This window comes from Cryptomeria japonica, chromosome 2 (genome assembly GCF_030272615.1).
Source record: "Cryptomeria japonica chromosome 2, Sugi_1.0, whole genome shotgun sequence".
NCBI classification, from domain to species: domain Eukaryota; kingdom Viridiplantae; phylum Streptophyta; class Pinopsida; order Cupressales; family Cupressaceae; genus Cryptomeria; species Cryptomeria japonica.
The window spans coordinates 607,383,720-607,402,664 of NC_081406.1; the positions used below are offsets into that span (position 1 = coordinate 607,383,720).

Consider the following 18,945-nt stretch of genomic DNA (forward strand, 5'->3'; position numbering starts at 1 on the left):
TACCTGCCTGTAAAATGTTCAGTGAAAAGGGAAAATATTGCACTCTCTCATTACACAGATGACATTAAAAAGATCTCCTAGGGTTGCTTCCATTCAAACATAGGGAGGTAGAAAAGGTTTGAATAATCAACATATATGTTTTGTATCTTTTCAGTCTAAATGCCTTTCTTTATCTTTGATAATGGGGCTACAGTGATTGCGTGTCTCGTTATAAGCTTTGGGGTACACAGCTCCAGCTCATCATGATGGTCCAAGGTCTAACATAATTTTTTTCCTTCTTTAGTTGGAGAAAAGACATGCAAAAGGAAGCATGGAAATATGATGTCAGGTCCCCTTTTGAGCAGAAGGAAATAATGTAATAATTTAACTTAAGTTGCTTAAAAAGTAACTTTATGTTATATTCATGAAAAGGTAACTTAGATTTTATTTGTTAAAATGTTGTTTTGTAAAGTGTTGTTAGGATAGGGGGCCAAAACAATTGTTTATTTAAAAAGTCTATCTAGACACTTCTTAAAATAAGTTTTGAAGGGAGAAGGAAAAAGAGAAAATAATATTAAATTCTCATCCAAAGGTTATAAAAGGAGGTGCTAGGTGGAGAGAGAATCCATTCTGTTGTTGCCAAAACCTCGTTCTTGGAGTTCGAACACTTGGTGTGCATCTTTTGGCCAAAGGACAAAAACTTTCTAGTATTGAAATCGTAGGATGAAAACCCTCTTGGTATTTGGATTGGATTTGGAGATTAAAATCCTTGTGGTTTGGTATTTGGATTGGATTTGGAGATTAAAATCCTTGTGGTTTCTGTATTGGATTTGGGGATGAAAACCCTCATATCCATTAGAGATCATTCCATCCAGTGATTGCATGTATTTTAGGAGCATTTTGAAGATTTTAGAAACTGTGCCACAAATCAGAGGATTTCTAGATTTACAGAGTTGTTATTTTTCTAGTCCCTATTTGGTCTTATGTTTCTTGTGAGTGGGAAGATTTCATATTTAATATCAATTTGAAGTGCATTTAGAATATTTTTTTTAATTGAGTTTTCAATGACAAATTCAATTGGGCCATATCATTAATGGTTTGCCATACTATCCTTTTGATTATGTTTAATAACATTTCTGTTGTACAAATTTTAAGAGGGATTTGTATCATTTTGAGTATTATATAATACTCATTTGTTTGTCGTACATCCCCAAATGATAAAAGGGAGGTTCAATAGTAGTAAAAAGCCTTATCCTTTGAATATTAGAGGCAAGCAATTTTTTTTATTGGAGTGCTGTATAGTTTCAAACTTGAAAAGCTTATTATAGAGGAGTTAATTGGCTTTCATACCATCCAATATGAAACCGCAAGCCTTCATAGGTTTGCCGCACCATATACCTGAAGTACCAAAGCCTTCCAATGATTTAATACTTCATTTTAGGTTGTTGTACTATCTTTAATTTGCTACTGTACTTCCCAACTATTGGAAATAATCTAATATTGTGGTGAAATATTATTTTGGGGTTGCTGCATACTCGTGATAGAACTAAGGATATATTTTGCCTTCTATAGCTGCCCACACCTTCATACAGAGTTCTGCCTTTAGCTACAATTATTTCTGGTATGATTATTTGGTTTCCAGAATTAACCTTTGTTGTTATTGAAGGTATTTGATTAAAGTGCTATTGGTTATATGTATGGTGTTAACTTTAGACTATGCTTTCTTCAGTTTGATATTTTTTGATAATCTTTGCCAATATTGTAACTCTATGCAGTTCTCTATCAGGGTATGTGTAGTGTTTATTAATCTGGAAGACATAGCTACCAAAAAGCTTTGCATAGGTACCATAATTAGAATTCGGAAGTTTCACTCCTAGATACCTCATTCATAATTGCATTGACCATAGTTGGAAAACTCGGTAAAAACTAAGCAGAAAACACTGAAACTTTAAAAGTTGCTTAAATTTCTTTCAAAACACAATTTTTTTTGCAAAATTCGAAGAGAAAATATACCCAATTAGTCTATAAATGAATGCGAAGGTGTTTTCTATTAAATTTAATTTATCTGAATACAAATTGAGTACAAAATCGCATCATCATGTGAAATCCTGATTCAATAGCTATCTAGCAACTATTATGAATTTATAATGATTGCCTTTGAAAATCATCATCATAATTCATAAATTGCATATTCCAATATTTGACATTTTCCTTTTCTCTAGTCTAGTGAAAACTTGGGGAGGTTCTAATCTTTCCACTCCATCGTAGCTCCTCACTCAACATTGAAGGATATTAAGTGGGATTAGCCTTGGGGGAAACTCTATGGTTAAGCACGCTTGAGTTGGAGTAGTACTGGGATGGGTAACCTCTTGGGAAGGCCCAATGGTTCAACTTTGTGAGCATCACCTAGATGAAATGAGTGCCAAGTGTACCATTTATTTGCATGAGAGATGGGTTTTTTTGAACCACAACTCATGAAACATGGGTCAATGAGTTTGACTTGTAAACTACACAGTTGAATCTCGATAGCAATATTATAATTTGATTTGCTGTGGAAAATATCTCCCACTTATCAATTGATGAGCTAAAGGGGCTCTATAATGAATGGTACATAAGGCACAACACTTGTTGAAGGTTTTGCAAATGGGGTGGCTGTAATGCCCCCTTCTCAATGATGTGCTTTCAGTGGTCCATTGGCCTATTCCAGAGACCCGTAGGCTATGTGGAATGAAAAATTAGGGTTTCAAACATTGGTGAAGCGAGAACTTACTATTTTTAGTAAATTAGAGGTTGGTTGTTTGGATGATGCTGTCTTACTGAGCTTTCCATGCTCTGTCAATGGGTGCGAAGATCATGCTTTTCGAAGTAGTAATTCATGACATACTATTTTTAGTAAGTGGCAGTATGGAGCATTTCTATTTTTGGCAGTAGACAGGGTCTTGATCCTGCAACAGTTCTATGGTCTTCTTTAATCCGCTTCATCCTGGTTTTTTTGATGATCAGTATGGGAGTCATAAGTGATTTAATTAAATATTATTTCCTTGTCTAAGGTTTAATATTTAAATATTTGTATTTATTGATTAAATGTACTGAGGATGACTCGGGGAAAAATAATTATTTGATATCCATGTGTTATTTTCCTAAGTCAAATGGCGTATTATTTGGCGGCAATTTGGAAGGATAAAACATCTCTTGTTTTATAATTTTTATATTGCAAAAAACACCACCAAAGGCAAAGTTCGAACTTGCCTAGGAAGAGGGGAAGTAGGCGCCATGTTGGGAGGAAATTTGAAATGAAATGAAGGGAGTTTGAGTTGAGTTTGGGTGCCATTTGCATTTGAATTTGGGGGAGCTTGGAGTTATGAATATGAGCCTTGGGCTCTCATTTTACTATCTTGAAAAATTGCATCGTTATGTTGCCGGATTGGCGTATGAACTTTGAAGCTCCGGAGTGTGGCTCCCTAGTGTTTCCAGTTTCGTACTTGAGATATAGTACCTAGCTGTGTGATGTAGTCTATTACATTTTCAGTTCATATTTTAGTATTTTCGAAGTGTTTAGTGATTCCTGGAGTTGCTGGTTTCCTTGTGGCTGAAGCAAGTTTTCGATAATACCTCCCTACCTGAGCGACTGATCATTCTGGGTATTGGTTCAAACCTTCTTCTTGCTGTTGGCGATACATCTTGTAAGTTTGTAGCACCATATTCTGAGTTTTGAATTTTATATTGCAAATCAAAATATCCTAGCTAGGCATGGGTTTTGGAGAGTGCATTGGGATGCATGCGGGGTGTTTTGGAGTGTTTGGTAGCTCTATTTTGGTTTGTTCTTAGTTGCTGCTTGTCTAGTGTTGGTTTGGGAGTGATTTGGAGTGAATTGAGGGAGATTTGAGTGAGATATGAGCAATTTTAGTGAGTTTATGGGTTGTTGGTTATGCATTTCCAGCCTGCTGTTTTTGTGTTGAATTAGTTTGATGATCATTATCTCTTGTGTTCAGCAATATACTTCTACTCTCACTTTCCTCTCTATTGTAAGGTTAAGTAGTAGTACTACTAACCGTTTTGGATTGTAATCTTCATATCCCGCTGAAAAGTGGAAGAGGTTGGCTTGTCGCCTATATTTGATATTTTGTAATTCAGTCCTCCCGCTGCATAAGTGGTTGAGTGATATTGGTTGTAATGATCCTTCCGCTGCATAAGCGGTCGAGTTGAGTAGTTTTGTAATTTAGTCCTCCCGCTAAAATATTGCGGTAGAGTGATTTGTGTTTGAAGGTTGTTCACTTGGTTGGTTTACTGCCAAGTTCCTTGCTTTTCCCGTTGGATAAGCAGAAGGAGTTGGTGTTGTGACGTCTTCACACATTGCCCCATTGCAAATGGGGACCCCCCCACTTTTCGCTTTTTAGAGTAGAAGTTTTGCCTAGTTTCCTAGTGTTTGCCTTTGTCGATGGGAGGGTTTTTTGAATTTTGAATAGGATCAAGTTACAAACGTTGATATTTAAATGATCCTAAATTTTGTCTAAGTGTTGACCTTTTGAGCGTTAACGTGTTTTTAAACACGCGCATCAGTGATTTTAAAGTGCCAAGGTATTCCTAGACCTTTTGGAGTTGTTTTTTCGCTCCTAAGGTATTATTTAAGTTGATTTCGCACTTTATCCCAATGTTTCCTAGCGTTTTGCTCAATATTTTGGAAAATTTGCCCAGTCTAAATTTAAAGTTTCTAAGTGATTTTGAGTGGTTAAAATGTTAAATTTCTAAGGGAAAACCATATTCCAAGGGTTAGAGGGTCAAATTCCATGCTAAAGGTGCTTTTCCCCTCACATTCCAGACTACCCAACCCATTCCCCCACTCAAAATCCACACTACACATGGGTTTCCCCTGAAATCCATACTGGCTATTATTTTCCACCACTGTTTATCCATACCTGGGTCGTTTTTCCCCTGAAAGTGCTAAAATTTGGCTAAGTGTCAGGATTTATCCAAACTGCCATCGATTTTCCACCAGAAGTGCGGACTATAGTGCGGACAACGTTGAGGATAATTCCATGCCTGGGTCGATTTTCCACCAGGATATTTGTGACAAAGTGAGTGCGGATTTTTGTCCGGATTTTCATCCAGACAGAGGTCGATTTTCCACTGAGAGCATTTTGATGAGTTTTGAGTCTGGATTTTCATCCAGACTGAGGTCGAATTTCCACCAGGGAGTATTTTTTGCAAATGAAGTGAATTTGGAGTGTGGATTCCTTGTCCATACCCCCATCGATTTTCCCCTGGAGTGTTTTGATGAAGTTTTGTATGGATTTTTATCCAAGCTAGGATCGATTTTCCCCTGTGGGAAATTTTTTGACATTTTAATGATTTTTAAAGGGATTTTTTAATCCCAACTTAAGTCGATTTTCTTCTGGAGGCTCAATTTGGACTTAAATCGAAATATTTAATAAGTGAGCCTCATTTTTAATTGTTTTTAAATGATGATTAATGATTATTTAAAATTTTAAAAGCAAAATTGAATAACTTGCAATAAACATTTAATATTTTAACCTTCTAGAAGCAAGATAGTTTTTACCAAGCAAGTATATATGCAAGTGTTTTATCCCACATTGCTTGTGTGGTGAAAGTGAAAGGTAAAAGCAAGTATATGAGAGGAGTCTCCAACATTATTTTATTATTAAATCTGCCAGGTGTCTCCATGAAAGGTGATTTTTCTCCCTTATTGGCCAATTTTTGCAAAGTGCTGAAGTGAAGTGTTGGGTTGAGGATTCTTTCCTCCATTTTTTCCAGCTTGGCTGTTCCAACCTCCATTGTTGCAGATCCGAGCTGCCATTGAAGACATTTTCAGAATTTTGGAATGGCACCGTAGCTGGGAAAATTTCAATTTTTATTTGGGAGTGCTTTGTGCCGTTATTTGGGGTGATTTTCTTCATGCTTGGTGGCTGCCATTATTTTCAGACCTTGCTAGGCGCCATTGGTAGGAATGATTTGACCTCCATTGTTGGCTAGGAACACATTTTCAAAATTATTCTTCATCACCCAGCTCATCCACACTAAGGCGATTTTGGTTAAGGGCTGTTTGAAGGATTTTTCAGTGCATTTTCAGGGGCTGCCATTGTTGTTACAGTCTGAAACTCCATAGTTGTAGGTTGTCTTCAGACTGATTTTCATTTCCAACCACTTGCCAACTTGGAAAATTTTACTTGGGCGTCATTTCTTATGAGTTTTTTGGGCATTTGGTGGAGCTTCCATTGCTGATCTAAGTCTGAAACTCCATTTTCAGATTTGTCTTCAGAGATTTTTTTACCAGCTCTTTGTTTGTGTCCAGATTTGACAAACTTCACTTTGGGAAGGTGAAATTCATCAAATACAGGTGTTTCCTATGATTGCGACAAGTTTAAATGACTGATTTATTAGAGTTGAAGGTTGTCTTCGGACATTGGGCAGCCATTTTTGGACCTTGGAAGGGTGTCTTCAGACTTTAAGAACTAAAAATCAGACTTTTCCACACCCTTTTCCAAGCATTTTCAGAATTGTGGTATACTTCCGAGCACCATTTTTGACATTTTTTTGAGTATACCAGGTTGTCTTTAGACTGAAACTTCATTTCCAGCCACATAGTTGTGCCCAGATGTGACCATTTCTGAGTTTTGAAGGTCAAAATAATTCAAATGCAAGCATGTGACATGGCTGTGACCACTTCCAGCCATTGATATTCATCCTTTTCAGAGTGTCTTCAGACTTAAGAATCAGAAAATCAGACTTCAATACACCATTTTCTGAGTATTTTCAGACATTGGAGGGCGTATTCAGACTTTGTCCTCAGAAAATCAAATTTTTATTACAACTTTGATATAAAAAATCAGTCACTTTCTGAGTGTTTTCAGACCTCCAAGTGATATTTCCATCCTTGGACATTCATTTTTGGGCTCCAAATACTTGATTTTCTGAGTTTACATGGATGTCTTCAGACTTAGCAATTATGATCAGACTTATCCTAAGTCTGAAAATTGGTTTACTTGAGGAGAATTTTCCAGATTTCAATCCTGACCTTCATATTTTCCAAACTTGGTGTTACAATTTTCTAAGACTACCTATCACATGTTGGGACAAATGTCAGGACGAAAGTCTTGATGGTGTCTGGATTTCCACTCCATGGAATGGTGATCCAGTCAACACAAGATTTTCAAGGACAGTGAGTCAGGATGGGGGTCGGATTTCCACTGCAGGGCGGAATTACAAAGGAAGGAAGTTGTCCAGATAGGCATCAAATTTCCACCAAGTGAAGAATGGACAAGGATAATGTGGATGGTTTTGAGGAATGATCAGTCCATATGTGGATGGATTTCCCACCAAGGTTGAAATCAAGTTTATCACATGGGTGTTTGATTCAATGATTGTTTTGCAAGACTGTTACGAGGAAAGGAAGTACGATGATCAGGGCTTGAGGTGAAGGAGGATGCACGCAATGAGGATGAGGAAGATCAATACTTCAAAGATTGGATGGGGATTTCCGGATAGAGATTCCAGAAGACGAAGGTGAGGACTGGATCAATCATGAAGAAGACTTCACTTTGATGGTGAACAAATGAAGGAAAGCAAGTTCAAGAAATGAACACAAAGGATTTTACATCAAGAAATCTAGAACCACATCAAGGAATTTCAATATCAAAGTACATCAAGGAAGGAAATATTTCAAGATTCCAAGATTGGGAAATTTTCCAAACATAAGGAGGGAACAATTCATGGAATTCCTTAACATAAGGATGGAATGTAAAGTATCATAAGGGATTCCAAACATTGTGAAGATGAAGAATGTACAAGGCAAATTGGTTAAGTGTACAAGGCAAGCTAAGGTGGCATCCTAGTCACCACTCGTTCAATCAAAGGGTACCAAGTCAACATTCATTCAAGGAGGGAATAGGTGACACATGGCGCTACATCAAATATTATTTATCATACCTACCCTCATTTCTTATTGGCCAATGTAATGGTGGTTGTACAAACCCTAATTAGGGTTTTATCTTGTAATCTCGCCCGTTGATCTTGGATCAATCTTGGCCATCCATTTTGTAAGAGACTCTATATATGCCTCCTTGTCTCTCATTTGTAAGAGAGATTTTTTGTAGAATTGTTGGTATATGCTGCAGCTATTTGAATCATAATCATTTTTCAATTGTTGGTGATTTTGCTCTTCAAGTGTTGTATTTGCATTCATGGTTCTCAATTCTTCCAAGTTAGATTATAATTTATTTTCATGTATATTTAGATTGAGTGAAAGATTTGTTGAATTCATTTGTGTGGAATCCTTAATCCATACCACTAGCGTCTTGCCGTTGGTAAGTGCGCCTTGTGTGGTCAACTGAAATTTTAAGTAAGCTTAACTTCAACTATTACATGTCCCTTGACAAGCATCAACCTGGATGGTGTCAACGTTTGATGGTGATAGCCTGAAAATCTTTAAGTATACCTTAGACGATTGCACTAAGCTTGTGTCAATACCTGATTGTGAGACCTTGCCTGGTTTGATTCCACTAGATCCATTCATCATTTCCTACATTCCTAGGCTTAGAATAGATTTCCTGAATTCTATTCCTTTTGCTCATTTTTTAGTAAGAATTAAGTCCGGAGCTTCATTGCCAAATCCCAAGTTATCGGCATACTTATCCCGATCCATGATAAGATTGAGCATTTATGTACAACGTAAGTCCCCTTGTGATTCCACCATTATCACATCAAACCACTAAACTTATCCACACGTCAAGACCTGACATTTCGTAACCTTGGAGTTGTCTCATTTGATCGCGAAGCATAGCATATGAGAGACTTTGTTCAAGAGAGGATAAGATACCTTGGTATTTTATTCTGTGTTCGCATGTGCATAAAAAACACATCAACAGTTGGCTTGCCGCCCGTATTGTATTTCAGCAATTCAGCAGTTTATCTATAACGACTCCCTGCTACCGTATGCTCTCACCCTCCCAGTCTGGACTCTCGGTGATCAAAAAGTGTAGGGTTCTTTCTAGTTGTTCAGTTTATATTATTCTAACCCTAACAGGTGATTGGTGATTGTGATATTGCTTTGAAAAAACAAAAAAAAATAGTGGGAATATTACAGTGGCAAGCTAAGTGGGCTTAACCTTGGGGGAAGTTCCATGGCTAAGCACGCTTGAGTTGGAGTAGTACTGGGATGGGTGACCTTCTAGGAAGGCCCGATGCTTCACCTCTGTGAGCATCACTCAGATGCAATGAGTGCGAAGTGTACCATTCATTCTCATGAGAGATGGGTTTATGTGAACCACTACTCATGAAACATGGGTTAGTGAGTTTGAATAAAAAACTACATAGTTGAATCCTGTTGATGTGTGTTTTACGCACATAACATTACAGAATAAAATACCAAGGTAATTTACCCTCTCTTGAACAAAATCACCTCAGATGCTAAGGATAATATCACCTAAAATGATTCCAAGGTTTCTACATGTCAGGTCTTGACGAGTGGGTAACTCAATGGTCGATGTGAATTGCTGTGTTCATTTGGGGACTTATGCAAATGTTTGGATTATCTTCTTCGATCATGAAGATGTGGAATAGGTGTGCTGATAACTTAGGATTTAACAATGAAGCTCCGAATTTAAATCTTACTAAAAAATGGGCAAAAGGAATAGGGTTCAGGAAATCTATTCTAGGCCTAGGAATGTAGGAAATGATGATTAAATCTCAAACTAGGCAAGGTCTCACAAACATGTATTGACACAAACTTAGTGCAATCGTCTAAGATATTCTTAAAGATTTTCAGACTATCACCATCAAACTTTGACACCATCCAAGTTGATGCTTGTCAAGGGACGCGTAATAGTTGAAGTTAAGCACTCAAATCTCCAGTTGACCACACAAGGCGCACTTACCAACGACAAGAGGCTAGTGGTATGGATTAAGGATTCCACACAAATAAATTCAACAAATCTTTCACTCAATCTAACATACATGAAAACAAATTCTAATCTAAAATTCTAATCTAACTTGGAGGAATTGAGAACCATGAATGCAAAGACAACACTTGAAGAGCAAAATCACCAACAATTGAATAATGATTACGATTCAAATAGCTGTAGCATATACCAACAATTCTACAAAAAACTCTCTTACAATGAGAGACAAGGAGGTATATATAGAGTCTCTTACAAAATGGATGGCCAAGATTGATACAAAATCAACGACCAAGATCATGCCAACAAAACCCTAAAATTGCCCTAATTAGGGTTTACATAAAAAATGGCACCACCAACATATGGCCCAATAAAAAGATACCTACTTATCAAATAGGGAATCTTCTAGAAGATTCCTCCCTTCATCTCTCTCTCTCCTAGCATACTCCAAGAATCTAGCCAATATTGAATCTAACTCCTCCATGGAAATGCTAGGCAAGGTATCCTGTTGTAAATCAATCACGTCCAATGAATTCGAGCAAGCGTCCAAAGTGTTCTCCCAATCTGGCATGAGCTTTTGCAAAATATGAACATGAATCAACAAAGAGACCAAGTCGTCTATGTGACTCTTCTTCAAAGAGTCCAAAAATACATAAATTTCATCTTGTCTTTTAATTCGGCTAAGTGTAAATCACTAGCATCACTAACATCAACACCCAATAATTCCTCAATTGAGGCAAGGATCTTCATCTGAATGTCCTGAATCAATCCCTCCATTTCCATACAACTCGATTGGGCGTTCTCATAAGTTGATCTCTTCACGGCTAATGAACAATACCAGCTATGGAATTCATATCTGTCTCCACCGTGCACAATGTTCTCACTGACCAAGGTGGAATTAGGAATCTTTTTCAAAGCCTGGGGCGTGGAATAGTCTTCTCCTGAATAGGCCGGAATTCTTCCCAAACTCCTTCCAAATACTGGATTCTAAACATGAGCCCTGTTGTCTTATCATATGCCTGGACAAACTGAGTAAGGAAATCATCTGCTTGTTTTCTTGCACTCTCAATCCACTTTTCCACCTCTGAGAGTGTATCTCTCATTGCCTCATAGTGTGAATGTATTCCATGGTCAACTGCAATAGGGGAAATAAGGGTGGGATTCTCACGCCTTATTCCCGCAATATACTCTCTAAGTCTGACATTCTCTTCTTTGTACCTTTCCTTCTCTGCAATTTCTCTGTCTAACCTTGCGTTGATCACCTTGAGGTTATCACCAACCTCCTGAAACTCTTGCTCTCTTGATGTACGACCAAGGGCAACTGAAGTGATCTGGAAATCCATGGGAGTAGTAATGTCTGCTGTCACGCCTACAATAGGAACAACAACCTGCGCAATTCGCATTCCTGTCTCATCTCTAGCTATATGCGACAAAATATCCGCTCTCTTGGGTTCTTTTTCCTTAGCACTCCTAGCTAGGTAGTCATCAATGTTATCAATAGGTTGTACCTCTATCATTTTCTTACTTTTCTCCATACTTCTCATTAGCCAATCAGGAATAGCAGCCATTTCCATACCATCATTGAGACACATTTCTTGATCAAGTCCTCTCAATGCCGAGATAACATCATCATCATCATCAGGATTATTCCTGGTCAAATCGTAAATCTCATTTCCCAAACTAACTTCCTAAAGGACAGTAGGGGATCCCGGTTGATCATCATTCTCATTTGGAGGTGCAGATGTCGCTGTGGCATGTAACTCCTGAATATTCTTTGGTAGTATCACTGTGTTGGAACATTGCTGGGTTTCCTTATTCTGCTCTGTTATTTCAATCACCTTAATTGATGAGACACTGAGAGGTGGTGAAGGAATGATAGGTGGGGGAATGATAGTCTTTTGTTTTTTCTTCTTCACCTCCTCAATCTTCTTTCCTGTAGCCTTGACTCCTCCTGGCATGTTCTTCCTTCTCTTGGGAGCTTGACTCTCTTCGTCTGCATGAATCTTGACATCACTGATAGTCCTCTGATTATCTTCAAAAGTAGACTCTTTCGGCTTCATCTTTTCATAAGTGAAGGGAACATCCATATCAACTAACTTATTCATCTGTATATCTATCCATGCACGGGAGAAACTCAAGACCTCTCTCATCAATACATTTAGATCAATCTCTTCATATTCTGACCAATTAGGCAATAAGATTGTCTTCTTCATTTCATTCTCATATTGTGGATGCGTATGATCCCTGTCATCTAACCCCTGATCAGGAATGAGGAAAAGTCCACATTTCCTCATGATATCCAATGACATTTTGGAGCATATTCGTCTCTTCACTGCTTGCTCGTCCATTAGGTTGGCCCAATAATCTTCTATGTCTACTTTGTGGATGAACTTCTCTCCCCTGATCCTTCCAACTTTCTTATCTGGATCAAATCTTTCTCTTTTCTTGAAGGTTGCAAATCGATAGAATGCAAGCTCCTCACTCGGAGTGCCGACAACTAAGGTAGACTGGCAAACCTCTGATGTCTTCCCAATTGAAATAGGGAATATCATGCCTTTCCTATGCTTCTCTCTTTGAATGACATCAAACTCTAGACGTTGTCTCACCACTTCCAACAAGATCATTCTGTCGAACGGATACCTAGGAAGCCTGTAGGGTTTGGATTGAAACCCATGAATACTAAGGTACGTGAAAGTGGGAAACTGAATATACCACGATCCATATTTCTCTATTAGCTTTGTTGCCTCCTTGGACAATCTTCTGTGGATTCCGCCTTGCAGTATCCGCATGATGTACATTGTGAATACGTCATTCAGTCTCTTATAATCTTCAATTCTATACATGTTCAGCTGGGGGTAGCATTCATGACTCCTGAATTTTCCTTGCCCATTCTTGACTTCACCTGTGCATATCAATCCTTTTTATGAAACGAATTGTGCAAGCAAGTATATCAGGTAAGAAGTCATGGCGAATGACTTGGACCACTCTACATTCCTTAGCTGAAAGTCTAGATTGTCACTTATGATCTTAGACCAATTTACCAATGTCCCTCTAAGACAATCCTGGATGAAATAGAACATCCATCCATCGAATATTGCACCCTGCGACATCCCCATCACTCTGTTGAGCAAGAATACTAAGTCACTATACTCCTCTTTGAAGTTTGTGCACATGAGTGTCTTGGGAGCCTTGGAATGATGAAGCCTAGGCTCAATCATCCACTCTTTGTTTATCATATTCTTACAGGCATCCATCTTCTCCGTGTACCGCTCTTTATATTCATCCTTTGGGCAAAAGTTAGATATACCCCAATAGGGGACATTATAGGATCACTCAAACACAATTGTATGGTCCTTTTTGCTCAAGATTACCTTGAAAAGCATATAACTTACAAAATGCAAACAAGTCCAATAGATAAATTATTAAATACACAGTAAGCTGATTTAATGTTGTCTGGTAGGGAAAAAATGAAAACCTATTGTATATATTTTGTATCTTGTGAATTTTATGAGATAGTCTCTTCTTGAAGGCCTCCTACAATGGGTGATTATCTCTCAATTTGCAAGATTATAAACTTTAGGTAAAAGAAAACTAAAATGATATCTCAATTTGAATTAAATGATCTGCTCGGCTTTGACACCATGTAAGATTTAATGTAGAATTAGTTTGCAATGATCAAATCTACCTGAGGAGCAAAAATAACATATGAATTCAATTGCATATGAAAGGAGAATGGAAGAATTTCAGTATTTCTATTCATGATATAAATCAAAGGAAATGACTAGAATATATAAACTTTGAGATGCACAAGTTAGGATGAAAAGTGGGCTAGAGGAGTTGAGTTAGCCACATTGATCTATTGGATTGACTCAACATGTAGGAGCAGTGGCATCAAGTGAAGTTAGCTTGGTGATGGAGTGAGTGGTGACACCTAATTACTATTGTCAATCGAGTGAATGAGGTTGTGGTGGCACAAGATGCCCATTAATGAAGGAGTTTGGCAATTTCCTCATTACTAATTTATTGCCTAATTCACCCAACTAAATAAAACAAATTAAGTAAAGTGAAATAGAAGATGCAATATATAATTACCTCAACTGGTTGGCTACTTCATAAGCCTACATTCCATACAATGAAAAGATAATAATTGGGGCATAAAAAGTTGCGAGTTAGAACAATCTATCCTTGGCCAAAACACATTTTCCAAGAATGGAAAGTTTGTTGAATTTACCCTTGATAACTCATTTGCCATTATCAAATTCAAGCCGACAAACATGTTCCATTATCAATCTGATGATGAATTGGCTATTATCACTATATAATAGTGTGGATGAATCCTACAATCCATGAAAATAGGATGGTGTATAAACATCCTTCAGCTAATACATTCTTTTTATCAATTACGTTGAAAGAACATAGATTTCCTTTGATATATTATAAACTTTTTCTGTGGAGATTTAATTTTTCTTTCTTTGGAGAGAACATTGATGTCCTACTTTTTAACAATGTGTCTTTCTTATCTCCAAATAGATTTTCTGTGTGTTAAACCTGCAGGGAACTTTGGTTGCCTCTCCACATTATTTGGATAAGGTAGGATGGATATGAAGAGTTGAAACTTGAATATAAACATGAATTGAATAGCTTCGGTTACAACAGGATGCCTATGATGAACATCAAATGAATCCTACCAAGGAGTGACCTGATAGACATGATGATGACTGTAATCTAGTTCTAATTATGAGGGTTTGAGAGGAATACTTATGTGCCAATCACATGAATAAAATGCCTCTTTTTTTCCATCTGTGTATGCATAATGCAAGTACAAGGAATGCGTTATCTAATAAACTATCCCAAGCAAATTCCTTTGTAATATAGCATTTTTTTTTTATAACGAAGCTTGTTTAAAAAATATCTTGCTGATAGCATTTCTTTTGTCAAAAGAAAACTCCTACTTTGGAAAATTTATTTAAAAAAGGAACCTGATTTGGTGGCCTGGATTAAAGATAGTACAACTGTAAGGTTGAGTTGTCCTAGACTCCTATCAATGCCTTTGTAGCAAAGATCTCCAATATTTTAAAAATAATTTTGGCTTACTATTGGCTATGTCAAAGTATAGATTATGCAACCAGTATATGTGGGTGTGCAATGGTTGGGGGCAATATACTGAAAATAAGCTCCGTGGGGCCATTTGTTTGCCCCTTTTGTATAAATGTACCTCTTAATCAAATTTTCCTTAAAGATAAGGTTAATTAAATTTGGATGAGAACTAGTTTTATTGTAGATACAACAGAGTCAGTAGATAGCTCCCTAGAAGACAGACACGTTTTAGACTGTGGTCAACATGCTCATGCAAAGTTATTCAAAAGAAGATGTCGCTCATTCCTCCTTGCAGGGTAATTTGGATTAGGTGCAACAGAGAAGTCCTTAAAACTAATAGGATGGAACTTGTATAGGATTTGAATCCTCTAAAGAGGTTGGTTTGTGAACAACTTCTGTTCTATTGTAAAAGCAAGCTAGTGATTAAAGTAGATGATGCAGACTCTAAGACAAAGGTTTCCAATAATATCAACCTCTACGCAAGGAAAGGCAGACAACATATCTTAGCAGAAACATAATGATAACTATGACAACCTATATAAGATATCAGGGTGGACAATGCATTGGTTAACAAGGTAAAAGGATAACAAAGTTGAAAAGTAAGCCAGGGTGTAATGTAAGGCAATAAGTTAGAAGATGGTTAAGCCAGTGGATAAATGTAGGACAATAATAAAATAAATATCATGTGATAATAAAGTAACAAGCATACAATGAGAAATCTGACCTGCATAATTAAATGGGTGGGATAAAGAGATGCTTACCTTGAATTAATCTGTGAGCACATTAACCTCCTTGGATTAAGCACTTGTGAGGAAATGGTTGTAGGTGACGTCAAGGCATATAAAAGAAATCCTAGCAGACCATGGCTAGGAACTCTATAGACTTGGTATACACTAGAGTGAATCTCCTATCGTTGAATTTTCAATTATTCTTGCATGTAACTTGTTTTCCTTTTGTAAAGTGCTCTTTCCCATAGTTCTTTAATAATCACAAAGTGTAGTTGCAAATATGACCAGCGAAGATTGTTTCTTTCTACCCCCAGAAATGGCAAAAGGAAACTTGTTTGTAGGTGTTAAACCCTATAAACCAAATTCTAAAATAGCCATATCATCAGCCCATCCGATGAATAAAATAAATAAATAATCAGTCCAGCCAATGGTGTTGGCCAAATAAGGGGACAAGCAGATAATTATCAACCAGGACAATGATGTTTGACAGACAAGGATAGAAAAGGAGAAAACAGATGAAACGAAGGAGCCAAGAAGGGGACCAAAAGCCAAAATGATGGCAGAATGAGGAGGCTGAAGAAATGATAGGAAAAGGAGGGCACCAAGGGAAAGGCATATGGGACTGCCTCCCCCAATACCTATTTGGGAGGTTATTGCCATGAAAAGTGTGAAGAGCAATATAATAGTAAGGCTACTTTCAGATGCATACAAACCATATCAGATCATAACAAAAACTGGAAAGGAGTTTGATCCAAAGTTGTCCAAACCCAGTAGAAAATATTTAAGAATACAATGCTCCCAATTGAAACTTCACCTTTTCTTTGATGATTCTGCTCCAAGCAGGCTCAGTACAGTAGCCGCAAAGAAAGTAATTTTACCAATCCTGCTCAAGGTCAGAAATTGGAATTCTCAAATAGAATTGACATGTCTCCAATAACATATCTGGTTTCTAGCTCATTATTGAGGCTGGCAATTGTCACAAGAAAATGGGATCTCTATCAGTTCTTTAGGAAGTCTTGTTCCTAGTCATAATGATCTTGTGGTCTATTGAAATTTTGATCTTACATCAAAGCGAAAGGAATCTAAGGAATAAAAACAGACCACAATACACTTTCCAACAAGTTCTTAAGATGGCTCACCCCAATACCTATCTGGGATGTTAATTTCCTCACAAGATTTGACAGAATAAGATGATAATAAGGTCATTTTTTAAGTGTATACAAGCTACACCAGATCATGTAAAGTATTGCAAAGTTTGATTTAGAGCTGCTAACTTGAAAATATTTATGAACACAAGGCTCCTGAAATTTGAGACCTTCCCTCTTCTTTGATGATTTTGCTATGGACAATCTGAGTACAACAAGGGCAGAGCAAGCAATTTTACTAATACAGTTCAAGGTCAGAAATTAAAATTTTTGAAAAGAAAAGACATCTTGACTAACATTTTTAGGTAGTAGTCGTCACAAGAAAATGGGGTTTTCTCTATTAATATTTTATAAGACTCGGTCCAGTCAGAATACTATTATATTCCATTGAAAATTTGATCTTACATTAAAGGGAATGGCATACAAGGAAATAATAATGACCAACAACAGAATTCTCAATGAATTCTTAAGCCATCCCATCCCAATCCCTATTTAGCCTCGATGATACAAGATATTAGTAAGGTCATTTTAAGGAATATGCCCACCATATCTGTTGAATATCCGGGCAGCTGAGAGGGTGGGTGAATCAGTTGATAACTTAAAACAATTGCTTTTATTCTTTTCACATTCGGATCCAAACCAACAAAATTAACTAAGACATATATAACATGAAAAACATAAACATATAACAGATCACACAATGAACATCAAATATGATGTGGAAAACCCAAGAAGGGAAAAACCACGGAAAATGTTAGTTCTCAATATAAAACACTAGTTAAGGTGACACCAGTTAAGGTGATTTTTACAAAGGGTGGTTCACTGCTAGAATGCTCACTGCAAGTGGGCTCATTGCCCAGAAAAAAAGGCTCACTGCTAAAGAAAGAGAGAAAGAAACAAAGAAAGAATCCACCACTGAAACACAATATGCAAAACCAGACTGCTTCCGGTGCCTCAATACCAACTCACTCTCACATATCGCCAATAGTCAGATCTTTCCTTTCCAATCTCACATATTTTCAAAACAATGCAACACTTTTTCTGTATCTAACTCGATCAGATCATTCTCATATATATACTGTTTTTCGGGAAGTATAATCTTCCAAGTCAGCCAAGACAGAGATCTAAAATAGGTCAACACTAAACATTCCGATGGTGGGAAGGAATGAGAAGTAGACCATACCACAACACACATCAATGGTTTGATCAACACGTTGCAATCATTACAAATTCCGGACCCAGGAAAATGACTCACACGCTACATCAAAAGCCGCTACACTACCTCGAATTCCGGACATAATCCAGACCCAAACATCATTGCCCAAAACATCAAAAATAAGAATGGAACCTTGATACGCATGAATACCATCAATCAATACCATATCCGATAACTAGAGATATCCGGATCACTAACAACACATCTGATCTACCGACACATCTTCTGGAGCACCAAAGATTCCGGGAACACATATTCCAAGTCACCAATACCAAGAACATCAATGACAACCATTATGTTGACATGAATGACAACCACTCAACATCATCAACATCATATTTGCAACAATCTCCCCCTTTGTCATATCTGCAACAATATCAAATTGTGACAAATATTGCAACAAAGTTTAATTTAAACCATACTCTACTAGAAAAGATTTAATAATGCTTGGCTCCCAAATCTTGATATCTTCCCTCTTCTTCGATGAATTGACTCTGGGCAGCCCCATTACAGCAGGAGCAGACATCAAATTTATCAATCCCTCCGAAAGTTGGAAACTAGAATTTTCTAAAAGAATTGACATGTCTCAAAGAACATTTATGGCTACTAAATCTTCATTGAGGCTTGTAGTTGTCACAAGAAAATGAGGTCTCCTCTTATTATTATTTTAGAAGACTCGCTTTCAGTCATATCAACATTACTTTTCATTGAATGTCTAATCTTAATCAATTTTTTCTAAATAAATTCTGTAGGCTTCAGCTTTTTTCATAGAATTAGTAAACTAATCATTCTTATAAAGAGTTAAGTGTGGAGGCCTACTCTTTAGCCAAATTCATTGCCCATCAAAGCAAATGTCTTTTTTGGGAATG

At 37.1% G+C, this 18,945-nt stretch overlaps 1 pseudogene; it reads right to left on the minus strand.

Moving 5' to 3' along the window:
- LOC131867884 (violaxanthin de-epoxidase, chloroplastic-like) overlaps positions 1-18,945 on the minus strand; it is a 121,356-nt pseudogene that overhangs the window by 74,281 nt on the left and 28,130 nt on the right.